Source organism: Phyllobates terribilis, unplaced genomic scaffold, assembly GCF_046119375.1.
Source record: "Phyllobates terribilis strain yellow unplaced genomic scaffold, ASM4611937v1 Scaffold_17__1_contigs__length_24005725, whole genome shotgun sequence".
Taxonomy (NCBI): Eukaryota; Metazoa; Chordata; class Amphibia; order Anura; family Dendrobatidae; genus Phyllobates; species Phyllobates terribilis.
The window spans coordinates 14,037,687-14,064,077 of NW_027362777.1; positions in this window are offsets into that span (position 1 = coordinate 14,037,687).

Genomic DNA, 26,391 nt, shown 5'->3' on the forward strand with positions numbered 1-26,391 from the left:
TTTCCCATTTCATTCTACTTGTGCCTCCTTTTCGCAAACATTCTGTTGCAATTTTTGGGTTAACTCCTTTATTTTGGATTTTATCTTATTGATCTCCCCTATGCATATTCCCCATACATATGCTTTCATAGCATCCCATATAAATCTCGTAGATGACGACCCATCATTAAAACGAAAATATTCTAAGATTCTAGAGCTAAGAGTAGGACCAATTAGTTGCAGCCAAAAAGGATTGATGTGCCATGTATATTCCCCCGGAGACCTCACAACACCCATCTGCAGTTGTACCTGTATAGGCGAGTGGTCAGAGACACTCCTTGGCAGATACCTCACCGATTTAATATAGGGTATGATTGATTCAAACTATGCCTACCTCCTCTAGCAGATAATGTAGAGATGTATATTGTGCATTTTGAAAAATATTTCCAGTATGGAATTTATCTCAGAAAGGGTGGAGGTAGGTGGTAAAATCCCCTCCCCCTGCGAGGTTGGGATTTAGGAGGATGTTAGTTTTAGATCAGTTGCAGAACGGAGGGCACGGGAGGGGTGATAGACAGAAATGAGGGATGAGATATAGGGTGGTGCAGAACTGTGGAGGGCTTTATGGGTGAGAGAGATGAGTTTGTATTGCATTCTGTGTTGAATGGGTAACCAGTGCAATGACTGGCACTGGTTAGAGGCGTTGGTGAAGCGGCCTGATAGAAATACGACCCTGGCTGCTGCATTCAGAATGGATTGGAGAGGAGAGAGTTTGTTTAGAGAGAGACCGATTAGAAGAGAGTTGCAGTAGTCCAGACGAGAGTGAATAAGAGCGACAGTAAGAGTTTTTGCAGTATCAAAGGTGAGAAAATGTGGGGTTCTGGAGATGTTTTTAAGGTGCAGGTGACATGAGTGAGTGAGTGATTGTAGCCCACTCAAGAGAGCTTGTAAAAGAACTTCTACATGATGTTTCAAGGATGGAAAGAAACTGCCATCTACTGGCCAGACGCAGTCAAGCGGAACCAAGATATGCAAGGGAAGTTGCAGGGAGAGTAAGTTCAGACGCTGGACCTGATCAGGTGACTTCCAGGAAGGAGTTCCGGAAAATAAGAGGCCAGCGCGCCAAACCTGAGGGGTCTTTGGCGCCAAGCAGCAGAAAGGAGCAGATGTGTTCCCTGCATCCTGAGAAACCCCGCGTGACAGGCCTAAGCCAGAGGCCTGTGAGGTGCCACAGCCGGGCACCGTTAAAAGAGCTCCGGATATCTCGCGGATGTTACCTGAGTGCTGTGCCTGCTGAGGAGACTAGGAACCTGATTGCGGTGCTGAGTGAGTTCGCGGAACCCGACGTCGCCCGCCGACAGACGAGGCCTGGACCCCCCTATCCAAGGCTCGAGAGACTGCCTCCAACAGCCAAGCAGAGAGGAGTTGAGAGACGGTTGCCCCAGGAAAGTCACGCCAGCGGAAGCGGAGGAGCTGCATACGTGAACAGGGCGGTCACTTCCACTGTTCACCCACGGTACCGGGGACAATTGGGTTTAGATGCTCAGGTTGGGAGGGGAACGGTTGGGACTAAAGGAGCACAACGTGATCTAATTGAATTTATGCAGAAGAGACTCACGGCCTAGCGGGAATAACCGGTGACCCCCGCTAGGGCCAAATGTACAGTTAAAGAACTTACGTGGTGTTTCCCATGAGTGAGGGCATCACTCTACTTAAGAGACTTTGCCTTACTTAAGAGACTTCACCTTACTTAAGAGACTTCACCGTACTAAAGAGACTGCACCTTACTTAAGAGACTTCACCTTACTTTGAGAGGCTTCATCTTACTTTGAGAGACTGCGTCTTATTTTGAGAGATTTTGCCTTTTGCTGATATATTGAATTACTGTTCATTACCCTTGTTACTAATCCCTTGTTCAGAATACCTGTTGCATAAAATTGTTTATTTTCATCTCAGACTGTTCTCGCCTTGTGTCTCTGTGCGTTGCATTCCCGCACCTGCATTACATGATTGTATATGGGCGATAAAGGAAAGTTGTGTGTCAAATATGACTCCAAGACATCGAGCTTGCTGCTTGGGGGTTATGGTGGCGCAACCCAAGAAAATTGAAAAGTCAGGTATAGGTAGGTTAGTAGAGAGAGAAAAAACAAGGAGTTCAGTTTTGGAGAGATTCAGTTTCAGATAGAGGGAAGACATGATGTTAGAGACAGCAGACAGACAATCACTGGTATTTTGTATTAGAGTGGGGGTGATGTCAGGTGAAGAGGTGTATAGTTGGGTGTCATCAGCATTGAGATGGTACTGGAAATCAAATCTGCTGATGGTTTGTCCAATAGGAGCAGTATGCAAGGAGAAGAGGAGGGGACCTAGAACTTATCCTTGTGGAACCCCGATAGTAAGAGGAAAATTAGAGGAAGAAGAGCCGGCAAAAGATACCGTGAAGGAGCGGTCAGAGGTAGGAGAAGAACCAGGAGGGAGCGGTGTCCTTGAGGCCTATACAGCGGAGCATAGTGAGGAGGAGCTGATGATCTACAGTGTCAAAAGAGAGATCTAGGAGAAACAGCAGGGAGTAGTGACCATTAGATTTAGCTGTTAGTAGATCATTAGAGACTTTAGTGAGGGCAATTTCAGTAGAGTGTGAGGAGTGGAAACCGGATTGTAAAGGGTCGAGAAGAGAGTTATCTGAGAGATAGCGGATTAGGCGGGAATGGACCAGGCGTTCCTGGAGTTTAGAGATGAAGGGAAGATTAGAGACCGGTCTGTAGTTAGCAGTGCAGTTCTGGTCCAGGGATGGCTTTTTCAGTAAAAGGGTTATGATGGCATGTTTAAGTGAGGAGGGAAAGATACCTGAAGAAAGAGAGAGGTCAAATATTTTAGTTAGGTGGGTAGTGATGTCAAGGTAAAATATATATATTATAGAAAATCAATTATTTTATTTTAATAGATTACCTAATCAGTGTGAATTAATATAGAGATGATGGAATAATCTATGTGTATGTATGTATGCAAATGTGTATATGCACATTGATTATGTTAATATTTAATGATATATAACAGTTTCTGTTCTCAGGCTATGTGCCCACGATGCAGAAATGCTCCGGATTTTTCCTGAGCGTTTCTGCATCTCCCTGGCAGAAAAAATGTATGCGGATTGTACATGCGGATTTTACATGTGGATTGTACATGCGGATTTTACATGCGGATTGTACATGCGGATTTTACATGTGGATTGTACATGCGGATTTTACATGTGGATTGTACATGCGGATTTTACATGTGGATTGTACATGCGGATTTTACATGCGTTTTTCCTGCCAGGGACAAGCGGATGTGAAGCTTTCTTCACATGCATTTCCGAATGCGCGTTGAAAAGCGCTTTCCAATCGATTTTAACATCACTTGGAAAGTGCTTGACAACTTGGTCACACTATATAAATCCATGCAAACGGCATGGATTTATAAAGTGTGTCTGAAAGAATGTTAAAAAATTAAAAATAAATGTCATACTTAACCTTCTGATGGCCCCCGTTGTCTTTATCCGATGCGTCTCAGCTTGCCGGCAGCTCGCAGTACACTGAAGGACCTGCCGTCACATGACTAAATGACGTCAGCGCAGGTCCTTGAGTCCACCGCGATCTGCCGGCAAGCCAAGACAAGCACACCGGGGGCCATCAGAAGGTAAGTATAATATTTATTTTTTATTTTATTCTTTTTTTTACAGGTACTATGGTACCTGGGTCCGGAGGAGAGTCTCCTCTTCTCCAGACCCGGGTACCATCCGCACATTGAAACGCATGGAATGCGCATGTACAGATCCAGTGATGCGGATTCCATGCGTTCCAATGCAAGTCAATGGCGTTTTTTTCCAGAATGATAAGACGCAGCGGAAATTTCCGCAGCATGTGCACAGCACATGCGGATTATCATTGGGGAACATGGCAGGCCTTCTACCAAGCGTTTTTTAAGCGCTTCTGCAGCGGAATTGCCGCTGCGGAAACGCTTAAAAAACGCATCGTGGGCACACAGCCTTATTGTAGACATGAACAACTAAATGATTTCCTGGGAATGACATATGTATGTGCATGGCTGATAACAGAGAGATTCATGTCGAGTTGGCAAAGATGGCGCTGAGAGACGACTTCACCCCTCCCATCAGAATTCCTAAGGTGTTACTGAGGCCAGGAGATACATGGATGAGCAAATTGCAGTGTGCCAAGTTATCAGAAGGGGCAATGAATTTTACTAATCCCACCTAGAAGTAGAATACTATATAACCCCATGTCTACATAATAAAGTATGTCATTTTGCGTGGTTTAGTCTCTGAGTGAAGTTTTTCAACCATATTAGCAAATTTGGTTGATTTGCATTCACTCGGACATCTTTAATTAGGAGGAGAGCAGTTACCTAGTGTATCTTAAATTGGTGAAACCTCCACAGTGACAGCTGGGGAAAGGAACTGAATGAGCTGTGAGGGAATAGGGTCACTGTTGCAGGTTGTAGGTGTAAGGTGCCCCAGCGAGGTACCCTACAGACAATACGTGTCCTCCCTCTGAAGTGTGGCTGTGTATGTAGTGCTCTTCACTTACTTCAAGCCATCCGATCGCGGCTGTCTCCAGGCAATTTTCTTCTGGGACCAGGGCAGCAATAATTTCAGAGGACACGAGGTTCTTAACCAGAACTTGGACTTTACTTGGGGAAGAGGAATATATACTATATTTACAGTCAGATATAATGGATAAGGCCCGACAGGCAATCATCTCTCTCACAGGCGCTGTTAACTGCTTCAGCCCTGGTTCCCTCTTTAAGCGGAGCATCTCTGTGGCTATAATCCCTGGCCCAAGAGACTCCGCTGTGTTGACAGTGACCTGGATCCGATATCTCTCCCCCACGTCTTAGTCTGGAGTCCTATTTAGCTTCCTCTGCTTCCTGCAGACTAGAAGTGCCCGTGTCCCACGCTTTGATGAGTTTCTCCGGCGGGCTGACAGGACTCGTGCTCTTATGTGGGGAGACTTGCACACTGGGATCCCACTGTCTGAGGGTACGGAGCTCCCGTCTACCCTAGCAGCCACTATAATCAGGCTGTCTGAACAACTTGCGGTCTCAACTAGTACTGAAGAATCACTTCCTGATTCTGGACACTAAACAGAGACTTTCCTAATATGCCCACCCTCAGTGAGCTGTCATCACAGAACTTTAACCCATCACTGTCTATAACTCTGCTGGCAGACTCAACCTGACATCTGCACCCAGAACAGTGGCATCTTGTGGCTGTTTTCAGGTACTACAGCCCAGAAGGATTTATACCAGAAACAAGCTCTATATCCCTCAAGGCTTGATCCGGGCACTAAGTTCCCCCTTTACTCTACTGACTGGACCACTGAAGCTAACCCCTTAGCTTGGCCTACCACAGTTCAGAGAGGATTAACCAAGGGAACATTTTCCTTAACTACTTCAGTGCCTAGGGAAGGCTACATCCTTCCCCACTATTACATAGGGCGGGAAGAAGTGAGGAGTCTGGTCACTTCTTCTTCTGTGACCAGCTCGAAGATGGAAAGTGAACTTGAGGTGCGGGAGGGAAGGGAGTCCAGACTCTGAGGGGATTGTGTAAAAATGTCTTGACAGATATGATTGATTTTTTGGAGGAAATAAGTGGCCAGATCGTCAGCGCTTAGGTTGGTGACGGGGGTATGTACTTTAGAGCTCAGGAGGGAGTGGAAGGTTTCAAAGAGTCGTTTAGGATTGTTGGCTAGAGATGTGATGAGAGTGGTAAAGTAGACTTGTTTAGCCGGATGGAGAGCAGAATTATAAGTTTTGAGCATGAACTTATAGTGGATGAAGAGAAACCAAAAACAAGAAAAATACCCAAATAATTGAAAGTAAATGTATAGTGGATGAAGTTTTCTGTCAAAAGAGATTTTCTCCACAGATGCTCCACTCACAAAATAAGAATACTTTGTATGTACAATAAGGCAGGTACATAACTCATCATAGCTCAACATTTCCCGCTCATAATAGAATAACGGAATAGATTCAGGGATAGGCATTTTTTCATAATGGTATATGAAAAGTGCTTGGAGAAAACCGCCTCAAGGAGAAGTCTCTCATCCAGCTCCATTTCGCAGAGATCTCTTATTGGCATCCATTCATGATAAAGCATCTGGAAGGGAGTCAAACATGTGAACTCCACCCTGAGCCGAGCAGGGTAGATTATAGAATAGGAAATTTGCTTTTCACAGAGCCTCCTTTTTCTATCCCAGAACTTGACCCTCTTCTTCTGAACTTCTGTTGAAAAGTCAGGATAAATAGATATTTTCCTTCCATCAAGGGTAAGTGAAGAGTGGTCCCTGGCCTTTCGTAGGATAAGGTCTCTCTCTTTAAAATTTTCTAATTTGATGAGTACAGGTCTTGGTGGAGCTCCCGGTGACAAAGGACGTGTAGGAACTCTGTGAGCTCTTTCAATTGCAAAAAATTGAGAGAGAGTGTCTTTGCCGAACATTGTAGTCAGCCAGGATTCAAAAAAAATCAACTGAATTACAACCCTCCGCTTTTTCATGAACCCCGACTAAACGTATGTTATTTCGCCGATGCCTATTCTCTAGGTCATCAACCTTCTTGAGAAGGGCATTGATATTCTGAAGACCTCTCCTGAGATATTTATGTATAGTAGGCATTTGGTCCGCAACAGAACTCACTCTTTCCTCCAACTCATTGACTCGGCTGTTTATTTTCTTCATGTTTTGTCTGATGAGATTAATGTCCTCTCTAAGCCCTCCCATGTGTTTGTTGAGAATTTCTAATGAGAAGCTACAGGATTTTCCAGCAGAGAAAACATCTTGTCGTGTAGGCTCTTGCCCAGAATCATTGACTTCTCCATAGGTGTTGTTAGTGCTCTGCATTTCCTGCACTTCTCTGTTTAACTGTTGCTGTGAGAGTGGTGCCACATTGCCTCCCCTGCACAGTCTCTGTATCTCTCTTCCTCTGTGAGCATACCTGATCAGGTTGTAAATCATCTGAAGGGTCAGAATCTAAGGTCAGTCTGGCAAATCTCCCCAGCTTTGCTGCAGCAGCCTCAGCATCTATCACTCTGGCTGGTGTGGGGGAGGAGGTGCCATGTTGGAAGGCCCACTATCTGGACTCTGCTCCTTCTGATGCTTGCTTCTGGTCATATCTGAGTGCACTTTAAGCTTCTCTGTGTACTTTCCTCCAGCCTTTGGTGTGAAGGAATCAATATTTCACTGCTAATAGGTGGAAATGAAAGGATGCAGAGCAGGAGCAAAGCACAGAGCTTCCATGTGAAGAGGCTGTCAGCAAAAGGTCGTTTTTAAAGGGGAATCTGTAACACTCCCATCATCTGCTCCTGAGCTCACATCAAAGACAATCAGTATTATATGTGTAGCACCCTGAGGATTCGGCTGCTACAGGGGTATTGCACCTCAACCCAGAGGTGTGGTATTCCACTCCCGGGTAAGGATGGAGTGTGAAACTGAGCCCAGAGAGCTGCATGCACTACACACATCCCATTTCCGAGGAACAGACCAACGGTACTCCCACTTAGAAATGTGCAGGTACGACCGAGTCTGTTCCTGGCTGGAGTGGGAGGGGGGTGGTACATCCCAGTAGTGTAGGGGCAGATAGGGGGAGCAGTCTGGGTAGTGATAGGAGCTCATTGGGTGCTGGTCACCTGAGCTCACACATAGAGGGAGTATTTAAGGTGGGCACCATCTAAGATCAGGGTCAGTCTGCCACAGTCAGTCAGTCTGTGAGAAGCCAGAGGAGGAGAGCAGAAGAGCAGAGCAGCCCCAGAGAGAGAGAGAGGAGAAAGGAAGAAAGACCCAGAGGGGGTGAAAGAAAAGGACTCTGAGAACCCAAAGTCCATCACCGGGTGAAGAGTTGGCAACTGGGTACCGGATCCCAAACTGGTGGGGGCTAAAGCACACCCTAGCCAGAGACCGGAGGCCGTGGGCAGGATCTGCCACGGCCACCTACCACATCCACCCTGAAGGCAAACCACGTGTAGGGTCAGGGAACCCAAGGCCAAGGGTTTCCCAACAGAAGGCCCGAGGGAGCTGGACCTAGGTGGATCCCTGGTGGGGACGGCCAGAAGACAGGACAGGAAGGAGGGCTCAGGGTCACGCTCCGGACTTGCTTGGGGGTTGGTTGAATCCAGGACCTGGTGGACGCAGCACGGCTCGGGTGGTCACTTGAAGCTGGAGTGACCGGAACATCAGCAGTAAGTAAATACCCTAAACTGCACAACCCGACTCTGTCTTTAATTACCATCTATGCTGCACCACCACAACCCCCATCCTCTGCACCTGACCCCCTGAGGCTATACCCCACCCGTTGGGGGTTATACTACCAAAAGCTGCACCAACACCATCAGCCTCAGCGGACCCTGCTGCAGCGGCGGCCATAGTGACCGCAATACAACGGGTGGCGTAGTCGACATTAAGAACTTTATAACATCTGTAGGACTGCCACATACTCTGAGCTTGACACCCTGGGCACGGACCGGGTCACAGCCACTCGGAAGACTACAACTCCCATCTGATCCGGCTCCGGATATTCCCCTAAAGAATATGGCCCAGGGGGCGCGTCATATGTATTTTATATGAGCGCTGCACTTGGCTTTTTCTGGCAAAGAAAATGACACACCCGATCTGCCGCTCCATTTTACAATAGGAATAAAAGTGCCCTGTCAGGGATAAAAATTCCCCATTCTTCCAATCGGTACAGTCCCCAATGGTCATACCAATCAATCACTGACCAATAAGATATCACCTCTCCTGTGGATCCTATGGAGTTATCACCTCTCCTGTGGATCCTATGGTCATAACTTGTTTTCACCAATAAAGTCCTTTACTGTAAATTACCGTAATTGTACAACCCAGTTATGGTATCGCACAGTAAGAGGTGCAGGAGCCTCCTGTATTTTACAGCCGACGCTCCACTATGATCGAGAAAATGGCTAACAGGTTTTCATATACAGCTGTAGTGTGGGCCCCTAGAATCAATTCCTATTGGGGCCCCAGACACCCCAGTTTGATCCTGGTTGGGGGTGGGGAGGGTAATTTTGCACCCTGTCGTAAAGAAAAATTGTAAAATCCAAAAAGACATCTCTGGAGAGGAGACATATCACCCTCACATTGAACATATAGGATTATAACTAGAAAAGTGAGAAAGAGCTGACACTTCAACCTCTATTGACGTAGGGCCTCCTGCCGTGGTCAGGTAAATTCAACAAAGAATCTGATGAGAACCAGCCAACAAGTCTAGAATTTGCATACTCAGAGGCGGATAAGTACATTTCCGAAGCAAGGGCTTCCTCTTTTCAAAGGACTTGTCTCAGACACTCTGAAGACTGTGGTCAGTGATGAATATTGGGGTTTGCATTGATCCAATATTCATGGGAGATGTATTTTCGACATCCTAGCAAAGGGACAATCATAACGCATTCACTCACATCATTGTAAGGCCAGCCGAACACCCCCAACTTAATATCGTTTAGATGGATAATGCTATTGTGTCACCCTGGCCTGGATGCCACAAAATGTAATAAAGCTGTGTCTGAGAGCAAGGGGGAGGTTCTCTAGTCAGGGGAACATTAGCATGCAATGCCTCCTGTCTCAGGCCAGTAGGGGGAGCTGGCTGCCCCTATAAAAGCTGGTGCTGGGGGCAGGGTTAGGGAGAACTGGATGGCCTGTCTCAGCATTGAGACTTGTCCCAGAGCAGAACAGGGACAGACAGTTGCACTGCACCTAAGAGGAAGTGTGGCAGGAGGAGAGCCACAAGCCAGAGACAAGAGGCGAAGCAAGCCTGTCTTGGCAGATAAGAGACTGACTTTACCAGACTTTGGTGTCTGAGGCTGAGAGGATTCTACATCCTCCAGCAGATAACCAGTCCGCAAGGGACTGTATATTCCTTGGCCTAAGAAACCTGGAGGCCCTGCCACAACCGAAGGGACCAGTAAAGCCGTACAAGGCTGGGAGCAGAAAGGAACCCACGTCGCAGGCCATACAGGCGAGAATACACGGAAAGCTCGGAAACGTGGGCTGTTACCCTATAACGAGGAGATAGCCAGAAGGAGCGCAGAAAGCACGGTAGGCCTACACCCTCACCCTGACCAGGGCCAATTTCCCCGTTGCTCTCAGACATCCAGGTCCCCTCCTAGCCGGGACTGTTTATGGGTCAGTTTACCTGTTTTAATAAAGACCCTGGACTGCAACTTGTTGTCTGTGTGCTCCTTGCTCCTCCAGCACTGTCAGCACTGGGACTCTCACTACCATCACTCCCACCATCCACTACATTGCTCTGGGGCCGCACTCTTCCCGTGGGGAGTCACACCATCCCAGCTGCATATATCATCAGCCCCAGCGGTCTGCCCTGCAGCGGCGGTTCCTAATGACCGCAAATCCACGGGTGGCGTAGTCGGACATAATCAACAACACGTAACGGACTACCACTGGCCTGACCACCCTGAGCCACGGAACCGGGTTGCCACTACTACTCCCATCGTTCCCCCTATTGCCCGGATCCGAGTGCCCCACGGCCCAGGGGGTGAGTCAGCTTTGGCGTAGTCGGCAGGATTTCGTGCCCGCAACCACCGGGTACTGCGTGCCTGAAAAAGACTTTTGTAACTTACCTGTGGCGAAGTTTCCCGCCGTCCGGAGTCGTTTCCCGCCATCCGGAGCCGATTCTCGCCATCAGACGCCATCTTGGACCGTTTCCCGCCGTCTTCCCGCCATCCACAGCTGTTTCCCGCCATCGGACGCCATCTTCAGGATGCCGCGCGGGAAGAAGAGGGGCGTGGACGCCGAAAGCGCGCGAGACCCGAAGCTCCGCCCCACGCACCGACGCTGCGCAAGGTCCTGGAAGGGAGAGAGAGCGACGCTGACGTCATCAGGACGCGACGCCAGGTCCTCGTCCATAGCAGCAGCAGCGGAGCCGCGGCCTACAGAAGAGGATCGTCGGAAGGTAGGCCACGCTTAACTAGGGGGGAGGAAGATGTCGGACACAGAGGCGCCCACTACCACCAACGCAGCTGCAGCAGCGGTGATGCCTTTTTCCCTGCCCTACATCCCTGGAGCGGCCTGGCTGCCCAAATGCTCAGGGGAGCCCCATGCCCTAACTGACTTCAAGGAAAGGCTATACAGTTTGTTCCACGTTTACCCCCTGACAGAGGAACAGAAGGTCAGCATATTAACAGGGCAGTTAACTGGCGCAGCCCAGCGGGAGGTAAAATCATGGCCCACTGAGGAGAAAAGGACTGTGAAGGGTATTCTGGCCCGGCTGCGGGGTACCTTTGATACACGTACCTCCGCTGAGATTAAAATGAGGTTCTATGGATGTAAGCAGCGTGCACAGGACAGCATCAGAGACTATGCCCTAAATCTGCAGGAAGCCTTGAGGGCTATTCAACAAACTGACCCTGGCAGTGTGCAGGAAACGGATAAGCTGCTAACAGAACAATTCATAGAAGGTCTGCTGTCTAGCGCCCACAGGGCCCAACTGCGCCTCATGTTCTTTCAGAAACCCGACCTGACCTTTGCCCAATTTAAGGACAGGGCCATAAGGGTGCTCCGTGAATCTGCAACCAATGGCGCTATAAACCCCCGGCGCCCTGCTCTCACCTACCACCAGGAGGCGGCGCCCTCCTCTATGAACCCCGTGGGGGCTGATGCACAGGCCCTGAACCAAGCCCCGTCGAAAGACCTGCACCACCAAGTCCAGGAGCTGACCAGGAACGTCGCGGCGTTGACCAGGACCGTCCAAGCGTTGCAAGTGGACCCGTCAAGACCCATCGAGCTGGCTTCAAGTCCGGAGGATGTCCCATGGCGTCGATAGAGGAGGATCCCGTCGTTCCGAGGGAGGCCCACAGACCGCTACGCAGAGGATGGACAGCCCATTTGCCGTCGATGCAACCAGCCCGGACACATTTCCAGGTACTGTAATTTAAACGGGTCCAACCTGGGGCAGAGGGCCAACCCCCAGGCATAAGATCACCAGGCCCTTACAATTGGCGTAATAAGTACGTTGGGGGGCGCCCGGTTTTACCCGTGGTGCTGGACGGTATCCCCATGAGCGCCTTGCTGGATACTGGGTCACAAGTAACCACTATCCCTTATGTACTTTTTAAGCAGTATTGGACTGATGCTGATATCACATGGTATCCAGACAGTAACTTGAGCATCATCGCCAGTAATGGCTTACCCGTGCCGCAGATGGGGTTCAAGGAGATGACCATAAAAATTGGTAAAGTTGAACTGCCGGCACAGGGAGTGATTATTGTGGACATTGACCGTTGTGAAAGTCACCCTAAAATAACTGTGGGTACTAACGTAATTGAAAATTGTCTTTCAGAGGTAATTGTAATCTTACAACAGGTGGCGGTGAATGCTAGTTCCAGCCAACAGAGAGTCCTCAACAAGGAGATAAAAGCCCTGATGAGACGGCAGCAGGTAGAACTGTCTGGTGGTGAGATCGGTAGCGTAAGACTGAGTGACCCATTCCCCATTTCCATGCCTCCCAAAAGTGAAATGATGATCTGGTGTCGGACTGCAATCGGGTTGAGAGGTAGAGACTACCAAGCCATGGTAGAACCCGTGTACTCAGACAGCAGGCCCACCATTTTGACAGCCCGGGGGGTGGTTGATGTCCGTCATGGGAGGGTGCCCGTCCGCATCCTCAACATTGGGGAGAGGGAAGTACACTCACCCAGGTACGCTACACTCGCCAAACTGTTTGTTGTCGAACACAAAGCTATCAGGGCCGTGGAACCCTTGCCTCCATCTCCACAGGCGGAGGGTAATGGCTCCCAGAAACAAAAGGAGGACTGGTGCCAGAAACTCCATGTGGGTGCTGACTTCACTCCCCTGCACCAAAAACAAGGAGTCTACCGGGTGGTACAGGAGTACGAGAGAGTCTTTAGTAAGCACCCACTAGACTTCGGCAGAGTAAAAGGGATAGAACACCACATCCCCACAGGGAGCCACCCACCGATAAAAGAAAGACACCGACCTGTACCTCCTGCACATTATCAGAACGCAAAGGGGATGCTAAGAGAAATGAAGGAAGCTGGGGTCATTAGAGACAGCTGTAGCCCCTGGGCAGCCCCCTTGGTTCTGGTCAAAAAGAAAGACGGCACCATGAGAGTGTGCGTAGACTATAGACAAATCAACCGTATCACCCACAAAGACGCATATCCGCTGCCTAGAATAGAGGAGTCTTTAGCCGCACTAAAATCTGCTAACTTCTTTTCTACTTTGGACCTTACTAGCGGGTACTGGCAGGTTCCTGTGGCAGAGGATGACAAGGAGAAGACCGCCTTCACCACCCCGATGGGACTGAGCGAGTTCAACTGTATGCCTTTCGGGCTCTGCAACGCACCAGGGACCTTCCAGCGGCTGATGGAATGCTGTCTAGGGCACCGAAACTTCGAGACGGTCCTCCTTTACCTGGACGACGTGATTGTCTATTCGAAGACCTATGAGGACCACCTAAAGCACCTGGCCGAGGTGTTCGAAGCCCTGGCAGGCTATGGCCTGAAGGTGAAACCATCGAAGTGTCACCTGCTGAAACCAAAGGTCCAGTACCTAGGGCACGTGGTAAGCGCGGAAGGAGTGGCCCCCGACCCTGACAAGGTCACGGCAATCAAGAGCTGGCCAAGCCCCTCGAACATCAAAGAGGTGAGACAGTTTCTCGGGTTGGTAGGCTACTACCGAAGGTTCATCCTCGGGTTCACTAAGATGGCAGCTCCTATGCAGGACCTCCTGATCGGACAGTCTAAGTCCAGAAGTCAAAAGCCACCCTTCAAGTGGGATAAACCGGAAGAGGAGTCCTTCCGCCAGCTTAAGATGGCCCTCACGTGGGATGAGATCCTGGCCTACCCTGATTATGGCCAGCCTTTCATTCTCCACACAGACGCCAGTAATGTGGGACTGGGAGCCGTGCTGTCCCAAAACCAACAGGGCAGAGAGCGGGTGATCGCATACGCCAGTCGGAAGCTGAGGCCCACCGAGAGGAACCCGGAGAATTACAGCTCCTTCAAGCTTGAATTCTTGGCGGTGGTATGGGCCGTGACGGAACGCTTCAAGCATTACCTAGCCTCCGCGAAGTTCACCGTGTACACGGACAACAACCCGTTGACACACCTGGACAATGCAAGACTGGGTGCCCTAGAACAGCGGTGGATGGCCAGTCTCTCCAACTATGACTTCGTGATCAAGTACCTGGCCGGCAAAACCAATGCCAACGCTGACGCCCTATCAAGAATGCCTCACTTACCTGAGGGTGACGAAGACCCAGAAGAGCTGGAGGAGGTAGAATTCCCCTCGTTTCACCGGTATGGAGCCGCTCAACACTCTCACCGCGTGAAGGAGGAGGATCTAACAACTGTGATGATCAATCCTCTACCTCACCACAGCTGGGCCGAGACCCAAGATAGTGACCCTGCAGTCCGCCTGGTGAAAGATCTGCTGACCCGGGAAGACGCCCGCTTAGATCCAGATGCCCCAGAGGAAGCCAAGCAGCTATGGAAGGAAAAGAGCAAGCTGTTCCTCTACGAAGGCAAGTTGTGCAGAAGGATTGTTAACCACCGGACGCACGAGCTGACCTGGCAAGTCGTGGTCCCAAGGCGGGATGCAGCTATGGTCCTGGGGGCTTACCATGACCGAGCGGGACACTTCGGTTGGAAGAAACTGGAGTTCCTGCTAAGAGGAAGATTCTTTTGGGTCGGCATGAGAGGAGCTGTAGAAAAATGGTGCAGAGACTGTGGCCCTTGTCACCTAAGGAGGAAGGACTGTGCCAGCCAGAAGACACCCTTGAGGCCCATCGTCACCACGCAGCCTCTTGAGCTGGTAGCTCTGGACCACGTCAAATTGGCTCCAAGCCGGTCAGGATACATCTATGCCCTGACAATCGTGGACCACTATTCCCATTTTCTAGTGGTGGTCCCGGTAAAGGACTTGACAGCGCAAACAGCGGCCAGAGCCTTCCAGCAATACTTCTGCCATCCACACGGGTATCCAGAACAGGTCCTGACAGACCAGGGTCCAGCGTTCGAGGCTGAAATCTTCCAGGAGTTCTGCAACCTCTATGGCTGTAAGAAGATTCGGACAACGCCTTACCATCCACAAACCAACGGGATGTGTGAGAAGATGAACAATATAGTCATTGATCTCCTGAAGACGTTGCCCCTGGAGGAACGCAGCCTGTGGCCAGAAAAACTGCCGGACCTGATAGACCTATACAACAATATCCCGGTGAATGCTACAAACTGCACCCCGGCTTACCTCATGCGAGCTAGACCAGGTAAGCTGCCCGTAGACCTGGAGATGGGAGTCCTAATACCTGAGGACACCTCCCCGGATGCGGACTGGGATACGGAAAGGCAACTGCAGTACAAGAAGGTACAGGAGAGTGTGGAGAAGAGCCTGGCCCAGGTGAGAGAGAGGCAAGAAAAACTCTTCAATCAACACGCCCCTGCTGGTCCCCTAGAACCTGGTGAGCTGGTCCTGAAGCGGAAGAGAAGGCTACATAAGTTGGACGACCAGTGGGAAAGGGAACCCTACACCGTACTGCAGTCTGATCACGACAACCCAAAGGTGTGCGTGATCACCAAGGACGGAGGAGAAACCACTAGCACCGTCTCCAGAGACCACCTCAAAAGATACCCCGAGCAACTCCGTAGTGCTGAAGAGGATCAGAGTGACCTTGAACCCGCAGAGGACAAGGAAGAAATGATCAGCACCGTTCTCGGAGAGTTCCCTCAGTCCTGGACTCGCATAAATGATGCCATAGTGGTACCTGTCCTGCATTTCCTGCAACCGGCACAGCAACAACCAACACCAGAGCCGAGAGGTGAAGAGGAGCAAGCAGTTCCAGAGGCAGAAGAGCCTGTACCAGCAGCCCAGGAGAGTCAACCCTCTGCTGACAGTGAGCCTGCCATGCCTGCGGTAAGCCAAAGGACCCGCAGACAGCTGCCTGTCCTACCTGTACACCCAACTGGTAGCTGTACCCCTAACGCTTGTGGGGAAAGCCAGGTTGGTCCACCACCAGACAGTGGGCTACGTAGATCAACCAGGAGCACAAAGGGGCAGATACCCGCTCGCTGGAGAATATAGAGTCAACTAAAAGTGTAAATAACCCTGTTGCCAAATGTTGAATCGTTTGCAAAGTTACATGCATGTTTGGTAATACTCTGTTTCAGTTTCTTGCAGCTACCGTAAGGACTCAAAGGTTATGGACTTTTTATAACCGGGACCTTGTATGGACTGCATTCGGGGCCTAACCCAGGAATGAACTAAGACTGTAAAGGACTTGGGGTAGGACAGACCCACACCTGGTTAAGGCTCCCCGTTGTGCTGGTGATATGGACACCCGGTCACAGGCCACACTATGACCTTAAGAACTCAATTTGTGCGTCGTTTGTCTATTAATGTTTTCATATTGTCTTTGTTTATTGTTTAGTCCCGGAGTACTAAATTTCACTAGGGGGGAATGTGTCACCCTGGCCTGGATGCCACAAAATGTAATAAAGCTGTGTCTGAGAGCAAGGGGGAGGTTCTCTAGTCAGGGGAACATTAGCATGCAATGCCTCCTGTCTCAGGCCAGTAGGGGGAGTTGGCTGCCCCTATAAAAGCTGGTGCTGGGGGCAGGGTTAGGGAGAACTGGATGGCCTGTCTCAGCATTGAGACTTGTCCCAGAGCAGAACAGGGACAGACAGTTGCACTGCACCTAAGAGGAAGTGTGGCAGGAGGAGAGCCACAAGCCAGAGACAAGAGGCGAAGCAAGCCTGTCTTGGCAGATAAGAGACTGACTTTACCAGACTTTGGTGTCTGAGGCTGAGAGGATTCTACATCCTCCAGCAGATAACCAGTCCGCAAGGGACTGTATATTCCTTGGCCTAAGAAACCTGGAGGCCCTGCCACAACTGAAGGGACCAGTAAAGCCGTACAAGGCTGGGAGCAGAAAGGAACCCACGTCGCAGGCCATACAGGCGAGAATACACGGAAAGCTCGGAAACGTGGGCTGTTACCCTATAACGAGGAGATAGCCAGAAGGAGCGCAGAAAGCACGGTAGGCCTACACCCTCACCCTGACCAGGGCCAATTTCCCCGTTGCTCTCAGACATCCAGGTCCCCTCCTAGCCGGGACTGTTTATGGGTCAGTTTACCTGTTTTAGTAAAGACCCTGGACTGCAACTTGTTGTCTGTGTGCTCCTTGCTCCTCCAGCACTGTCAGCACCGGGACTCTCACTACCATCACTCCCACCATCCACTACACTGCCCTGGGGCCGCACTCTTCCCGTGGGGAGTCACACCATCCCAGCTGCATATATCATCAGCCCCAGCGGTCTGCCCTGCAGCGGCGGTTCCTAATGACCGCAAATCCACGGGTGGCGTAGTCGGACATAATCAACAACACGTAACGGACTACCACTGGCCTGACCACCCTGAGCCACGGAACCGGGTTGCCACTACTACTCCCATCGTTCCCCCTATTGCCCGGATCCGAGTGCCCCACGGCCCAGGGGGTGAGTCACTATCCATGCCATGTTTCATCTCTATAGAAAGGTAAAATCATGATAGAAAACATGACCATGATATTTCCCGCCCGAGACCTCCATGGGCGAAGATATCCTGAAAGTTGGGGATCTCATAAACTTCTAAAAGATCTAGCACACCTATGACAAGTCCTCATATGAGCTCACCAATAGAAGGTATGTGGGTGTAACCGTGATCTTATTAAATCAGAACTTGGATTTTGGTCATTGGTCAGTCCTGGAAGGTACAGCTTGCTGTAGTTGTATCTGTTTTCCTAAGGAGTTCTTCTAAGGAGTGCTTCCTTGCGCTAAGCTCTGAGCTATTTCTCTGACACAGGTTTAGCACTTTTCTTTTATTATCTTTTTGATTTTATGTTAATGTATATATCATATTGTTTGTATCATCTTTGTGTATTTTTTATACACACTGCCTACTTTTCAAGATTAGATCACTTGTTTTTATTCTGTTATTCCCACACCCTATCATTTCTTTACTTAGAAAATTGGGCGTGAGGAACGATCAACACGCCCATATGATGGCGCGGTCGAGCATGTAAATTGTAACTCCCTACATGTATTTCTATAGCAGGACGGAGAACGTTTGGCGTTCGAAACGTGTAGGTTTCACAGAGGTCTCCACCTTTATTTATTTTATTTTTGCAATGTGTATATCTTTTTAATGGATTAACAATAAAATCATAATTTTATCTGCAATTGGATCTGGAAGCTGGCGCATCACAATGTCGGTGGATATGCACCTTCTCTTTTTGGTTGAGGAGAAGGTGACTCCTACAGGGTGAGATAGAAAAATGCAATGGGCCTAAGAACTATCAGGCAGGTAATTGCTTATTACGTGCTTGTTCTACCCTGTGGTGGCTAAGATTGCTCCTGGACTGCTCTTAACAGCGATTCTGCCGCTTCACGTCAACAGAACAGCTCTTCCTCTTCCCGACTGCTCTGTCAAAGAGGCGTGACTGCCAACTTTATGCTGATTGACAGACGGCTCCTTGCAGTTAGGCAGCAGGGAGCCAGCTGTCAATCAGCATGACACCGGCAGTCACACCCCATCAACAGATCAGAGCGGGAGCTGAAAAATCACTGTCAGGAGCGCTCCGTGACCACTCTGAACCAGCAAATATCGGCACCTGGCACAACAGGCACATAGTTTGCAAATACTTGCCTGTTAGTTCTTAGGTCCATGGTAAAAAAAAAAAAAAAGTCCCGGACAGCCCCTTTTAATATTAAGGAGCAGGAATTCTCCGCATGATGCTATAATCAAGAAAACATGAAATTCTCTCCTGCCCAGTCAGTCTGCCCGATCTGTTACACCATGATTACCAAAACCTCGACTCATTCCACTGCCCACTTGTATTACCACTTACCCGGCTCTGCTTGGCCCCTGTTACCAGGCCATTGGCTTGTCTGACTGCAAGTGCACACTTCTGAACCGGGAGTCCCTGTGGATTTTCACATCCCCTCAATTTGACATAATGAATTTCAGTGACACAGAGGATTGTTCGGCTAGACTGAACAAACTAGCATCTATTTTTGATAATAAACCGTCAGTGGTGACAACAGAACCGGATGAATTTGAAGATCTCATGTTCCAGATGGAAAACAAAATGACCAGAGAACTTAAAGTTTGGTGGGATCTCACAACCTTGGACACATATATAAAAAAGGAAATGATCCCTAGAGGTCTGCGTTTAAAAAAAAGTCGCCACCACTATATACAATGACGGTTTTCAAGAAGATCAGAATGCGATTCTTAGTCAATGTTCACTGAATCTTATGCACCTCATAATCAAACATGAGGAACTGGAACTGACTTAAATTAAATTGGATATTAAAAATATACAATCGTCTTTGGGGAAATATGTGCAACTAAAAGAATTTAATATTTGTAATGACAAACTGAAATCTAATTTGGCCAAGTTGGAGAACACCATTATGGATATAAAAAGATCCAAGTTCAAAAGGGACAGTGAGGACTATGCGCAGAACAAGATTTATAGTTGGAATAAACAATTACCATCCATCTTAAAAAAAACGCTCCCACAAACGTTTTCAGCGATCTGGAAGAGGGAGTTTTAAGGAGCATGATGATGTTACGGATAATTCTTTTGCTGCCACCTCTGATGATTACTCAGATTCATCTATGAGTTCAATGGGAGAAATGCAACAATTGTATTTTATCAAAAATAAATTATCTAGTGCTGGTGGAACGATTACAAAAAATGGAGGAGGAGGGTGTGGCGCCCCTGAGGGTTCGGTCGCCACAGGGGGGTACTGCATCTTGTGAAAGAGGTGTGGTATCTCCTCTCCCAGGTTAGGATGGAGCACCTGTCAGGAACCCACCTCATCACTCAACACTACACACTCCAGTCCTATGGGGAGCTAGTATGCACTAGGGTGCTGCCCCAGCAGGATAATGGAGATGGGGGAACCAAAGATAGGGGGAACCATGTAGTGGGTGAGGGTGGAGGATGCACTTTTAGGTTACACTTGTAGATACATATTTAATAGCCAGCCATCTTAAGTTCAAGGTTGTTTGATTGTGGTCTTCACAGCTGGCAGTTGCCTTGTGTAGGAGCCTGCAGCGTGCTGGAGATGCACGATCCTCGTGCTCTGGCCTTGAGATGAGGAGCAGTATAGAGTTAACGGAGGTCTCTACCTGGTTAAGGTCCCTGCTTAAGAAGGCCTGGAGGGGAGCTGAGGAGGAGAGCTCCGCAGGCAAAAGGATCCCAGGGAATACGGACGGATCAGCATGCGCCACCTGTACTCTCCATTCTGGCCTAGTCAGAGGGACTCCTGCTGCAAGAGGGGTACCGGCCCCCGATATCTGAGTTTGTTACTTCACGTCTCAGTCGGAAAAGCCCGGAGGCTAACTGGTTCCCACCGGGTAACGGACGGAGTGGAGTCACCACCCGTGCCCTTGTTCTGTGTATAGCCAGAGGGAGACCCAGCCTTGCAACACGCACTGCACACGGACAGGAGAGGCCCAAGGGGGAGATTTCTAGGAACACACTGGTGCTGGGGGTCCTGATAGACACACCTGAACTACCGGGGTGTGCCAAACCCCCTTCTCTGGTGGCCGCAGCACGCCGTGAGAAGCAAGGAGAAGCCTTGCAGCTGACCTCTAACAACGTGAGTAAAGCTTGGAAGACTACATCCATTGCCTCCGGTCCATTATTGCAGCAGGACACGACACCGCACCACTGCATCCTCCTGTTTCCTCTGCCTTGAGGCCCTGCTCCGCCTGTGGGGAGTAGTACTACCATCGGCTGCCACAACATCCCGCCTCAGAGGACTGCAGCAGCGCTGGTGGCACATCACCAGACACCACAGGTGGCATAATCGTTTATCCACTCATAATTGCCACTCATCAACTAGCCCCTATTTTTAATGTGTGCGCCCTGGGCACGGACCGGGCCGAGGCCGCGACTGCATCCCCATTCTACCAACTGGGCCCGCCATCCGAGTACACCCTTTCCCAGGGAGGGCTAGCCGCTACTGAAACAGCTAGTGGCGGGTCACACAAGGGTAAAAGCGCTAATGCAAACAAGTACCCAACACAGAGCAAAAAACGCCATTATTAGAGTCACCTGTTTGGAATCTCTCTAGCTACATCTTATCTGAGAGTCAAATTTCTCTCCTGGCTAAAGGCCTGAGCTTTTCACCTTCTAACGAATTCGACATTTTCAGAACAATTCTGGATGTTAACAAACTAGCACGTAACCTCACCATCCGATGTCATTTTATGGACATGAAAAATCCACAGAATACAGCTTCAGAAGAAGTTTCTCCTAGGACAAGCCAGGATTCCATGTTATTATTCACAGAACAACAGTCTTTATTACAAATGAAACAATTCGAGACGGAATCTTTAATTCCAAATGTAAATTTAAATGAGGACTTTCGGGCTGGTAATCCTTTCTTTTACCCACTTCAGTCCAGACCATTGGTTCTGGATCAGTTCCAGGACTTAATTGAAAAAGAACTAGTGGAATTAAAGAATGAATTATCTTCTACTAATCATTTGGACTCTAATCTGACATATAGAGAAAAAGACGCTCTGAAAAAATTAAAGGATAATTCAGACATACTAGTCCGCTCAGCGGATAAAGGTGGCACTATAGCACTGAATGCAGGATTGTATAAAAAATTGAATTTGATGGATTTAGAAAATAGGGATGTTTATTTGGAGTTAGCTAGAGATCCTACTGTTGAGTTTAATGCTGCTATGTATAATCTATTAAACGAAGGTTTGCACTGAGGGGCCCTAAAAAAAAAATTAATGGAATATTTATACGTAGATCACCCAATTGTTCCAGTTTACCATTCGCCTCCAAAAATACATAAAAATATTTTCCCACCACCTTTAACCCCTTTACTACCCAAGGTGGTTTGCACATTAATGACCAGGCCAATTCTGACCACTGTCACTTTATGAGGTAATTACTCTGGAACGCTTCAACGGATCCCCCTTATTCTGAGAATGTTTTTTCGTGACATATTGTACTTCATGATTGTTGTAAAATTTCTCTGATGCCACTTGCATTTATTTGTGAAAAAAACTGAAATTTGGCGAAAATTTTTGAAAATTTAGCAATTTTCAAAATTTGAATTTTTATGCCCTTAAATCAGAGAGATATGTCACACAAAATAGTTAATAAATAACATTTCCCACATGTCTACATTACATCAGCTCAATTTTGGAACCAAATTTTTTTTTTATTAGAGAGCTATAAGGGTTAAAAGTTGACCAGAGATTTCTCATTTTTCCAGCAAAATTTACAAAACCATTTTTTTAGGGACCACATCACATTTGAAGTCACTTTGAGGGGTCTTTATGACAGAAAATACCCAAAAGTAACACCGCTCTAAAATCTGCACCCCCAAGGTGCTCAAAACCACATTCAAGAAATTTATTAACCCTTCAAGTGCTTCACAGAAATTTTTGGAATGTGGAAGAAAAAAATTAACATTTAACTTTTTTCACAAAAATGTTACTTTAGACCCAATTTTTTTTATTTTCACAGGGTTAAGAAGAAAAAATGGACCCCAAAATTTGTTGTTCAATTTTCCCTGACCACACAGATACCCCATATGTGGGGAAAAACCACTGTTTAGGCGTACGGCAGGGTTCGGAAGGGAAGGAGCGCCATTTGACTTTTTGAAAGTAAAATTTGCTTGAATAATTAGCTGACTCCATGTTGTGTTTGGGGAGCCCCTGATGTGCCTAAACAGTGGAAACCCCCCACAAGTGACACCATTTTGGAAACTAGACTCCTCAGAGAACCTTTACAGAAGTTTATAACATGGAGCCATGAAAATAAAAAATTATGTTTTAGCCCCAATTTTTTTATTTTCACAAGGGTAAGAGGAGAAAATAGACCCCAAAAATTTTTTGCAATTTCTCCTGAGTACGCCAATACCCTATATGTGTGGAAAATACAGTGTTTGGGTGCACGGCAGAGTTCAGAAGGGAAGGAGCACTGTGTGACTTTTTGAACGCAAAATTTGCTGGAATTGAGGGCGGACGCCATGTCACGTTTGAAGAGCCCCTGATGTGCCTAAATAGTTGAAACCCCCCACAAGTGACCCCATTTTGGAAACTACACCCCTCAAGGATTTTATCAAGGGGTATAATGAACATTTTGAACCCGGTACGACACATAATTTGATAACATTAGGTCATCATATTGAATAAGTTGTCATTAGTCTTGAGCACAAGTGCTCGCTACTTGAGTTTGCATCGTGTACTCGGGTATGCACCATGTATCGCACGTGCTCGAGTGACATGCTCGAGTCCTGCCCACATGTTTCACGGTTAGTAGACACCCAAAACAAACATGCAGGGATTGCTGGTGCATGGCAGGCAATCCCCGCACGTTTTTTTTGACTGTGAAGCATATGGGGCAGAGACTCGAGCACCCGCGATACTCAATGCATACCCGAGCAACCGATGCAAACTCAAGTAGCGAGCACTTGTGCTCAACACTAGTCGCCATATCGTCATCTTTTTTTTTTTTTGCTTTTGAAAAAAATCCCAACCCTAGCACAACCCTAACCCTAGAGTTTATTTTTTACACCGTTCCTTGTGCAGTATAAGTGATTAGACGACTTTATTCTTTGGGTCGGTGCGATTACAGCGAAGCTCATCAAGAGAATGCCAAGAGTGTGCAAAGCAGTCATCAAAGCAAGAGGTGGCTACTTTGAAGAACCTAGATTATAAGACATATTTTCAGTTGTTTCACACTATTTTGTTAAGTATATAATTCCACATGTGTTAATTCATAGTTTTGATGCCTTCAGTGTGAATGTACAATTTTCATAATCATGAAAATACAGAAAAATCTTTAAATGAGAAGGTGTGTCCAAACTTTTGGTCTGTACTGTACGTATTAGTACGCCCTGGGCTGTAAAGGGGTTAAGACCCATAGCGGTGGGGATTGGTTCCCATGGTGAAAAATTAAGTGCCTGGATGGATTTTTACCTACAGCCTCTGGTTCAGGAAACTCCGAGTTACATTAGGGATTCAAAATTCATAGTGACCATTTTTGAGAAATTTGAATGGCCAAAAAACTTTGGATGATTGTCCTGTGATGTGGTGGCATTATACCCCCTCAATTCCACACCATATTGCTTTAGCATGTTTAACCTACCACCTTGACACATACAGTTCGTACACTATAGAAATAAAAGAATTTCTGGTCATAGCAGTACAGTTCCTCTTAGAGCGTAATTATTTTAGCTTTGATAAAAGTTTTTTTTTTACAGAAAAGAGGAGTCAGCATGGGCAGTAAATTTTCTCCTTCGCTAGTGAACATAGTGATGTGTAGGTGGAGGAGCTTTTCATTTACCATAATGATAACACATATAGTGGACACATTGTGTGGTACGGTAGATTTATTGAAGACCTCCTCCTGGTGTGGGGGGGCACACAGGAGGAGGTGGTACAATTCGTACAGTACATCAACTGCAATAATTTTAATCTTAAATTCACTTAGTTCTACCATTCATCCAAAATTACTTTTTTGGATCTCGAACTTGAGGCTACCAAGGAGAAAGAATTGGCCAAAATTAATCCCCACAGAAAATCTACAGCCTCAAATTCTATTCTATCAGCTAAATGTTGTCATCCGCCACATATTAAGAGAAATATCCCTTACGGTGAGCTAATACGAACAATACGAAATTGTTCAGATAACATCACTTTTCAGAAGGAATCAGAAAAAATGTGTAACAGACTATCCAATAGGTGCTATCCCGAGTGGTCTTTAAGAAAAGCGAGTAGAATTGTCTCCAATATAAATCAGAAAGATATACTCCGAAATAAACAGAAAAATAACATTAACACATTGGATACTAGGGTAACGTTTTCTACCACCTATAGTCCTCAGTATAATAAAATTACATCTAGAATTAAAAAGTATAACCCTATTATATATCAGAACAAGAAACTAAAAAACCTACTTTCTAATGCCATCCGCTTTGTAGCCAGGAAAGCGCCCGCTCTGGGAACCATCCTTTCTCCTGGCTTATACACCAGTGAGACTAATACTGTACAACCAAATTGGCTCAGCACAAAAGGTTTCTTCAGATGTGGAGCCAATCGGTGCAAAGCGTGTCTACATGCGGTTAAAACAGATAGTTTTATGTCCTTAAGTAATGATAGAGAAAATAAAATTCATGATTTCCTCAATTGTAATTCATCAGGGGTTATATACCTTATAGAATGCACCTTGTGTAAGGTCCACTATGTGGGTTGTACCACAGGTGCGCTGAAAGTCCGTATCAGAAGACATCTTTCTGATGCGATTCATTTGGAAGCCATAAATACATCAGCAGTATCGAGGCATTTTGCGAGAGTTCATAAAGGTGACACCTCATTCTTTAAATATATGGAGATAGAGAAGGTATATAGATCCACACGAGGGGGGGATCATAAGTGCAAACTTCTGAACCGGGAGTCCCTGTGGATTTTCACATTGGATACCACAGGGGTTAAATTCAAGACAGGATCTGATACTGCAGTATTAAGAAATATAATTCTGCATTTATTTCCATGCATGTACACTGGGTACGGAAAGTATTTAGACCCCTTTACATTTTTCACTCTTTGTTTCATTGCAGCCATTTGGTAAATTCTAAAAAGTTCATTTTTTTCTCATTAAAGTCCACTCTGCGCCCCATCTTGTCTGAAAAAAAACAGAAATGTAGAAATTTTTGCAAATTTAATAAAAAAGAAAAACTGAAATATCACACGGGCATAAGTATTCAGACCCTTTGCTCAGTATTGAGTAGAAGCACCCTTTTGGGCTAGTACAGCCATGAGTCTTCTTGGAAATGATGCAACAAGTTTTTCACACCTGCATTTTGGGATCCTCTGCCATTCTTCCTTGCAGATCCTCTCCAGTTCCGTCAGGATGAATGGTAAACGTTGGTGGACAGCCATTTTCAGGTCTCTCCAAAGATGCTCAATTGGGTTTAGGTCAGGGCTCTGGCTGGGCCAGTCAAGAATGGTCACATAGTGGTTCTGAAGCCACTCCTTTGTTAATTTAGCTGTGTGCTTATGGTCATTGTCTTGTTGGAAGGTGAACCTTTGGCCAAGTCTGAGGTGCAGAGCACTCTGGAAGAGGTTTTCATCCAGGATATCTCTGTACTTGGCCGCATTCATGTTTCCTTCAATTGCAACCAGTCGTCCTGTCCCTGCAGCTGAAAAACACACCCATAGCATGATACTGCTGTTATGATCTGCTACAAGAACTAAGGAAAGAGAGGAAATCTGTCCATACAATAGGACTAAGCTGATTCCCTACGATGCAGTGGGCAACGTGTTCCTTGTGAACAGACCCGCCTTCGTC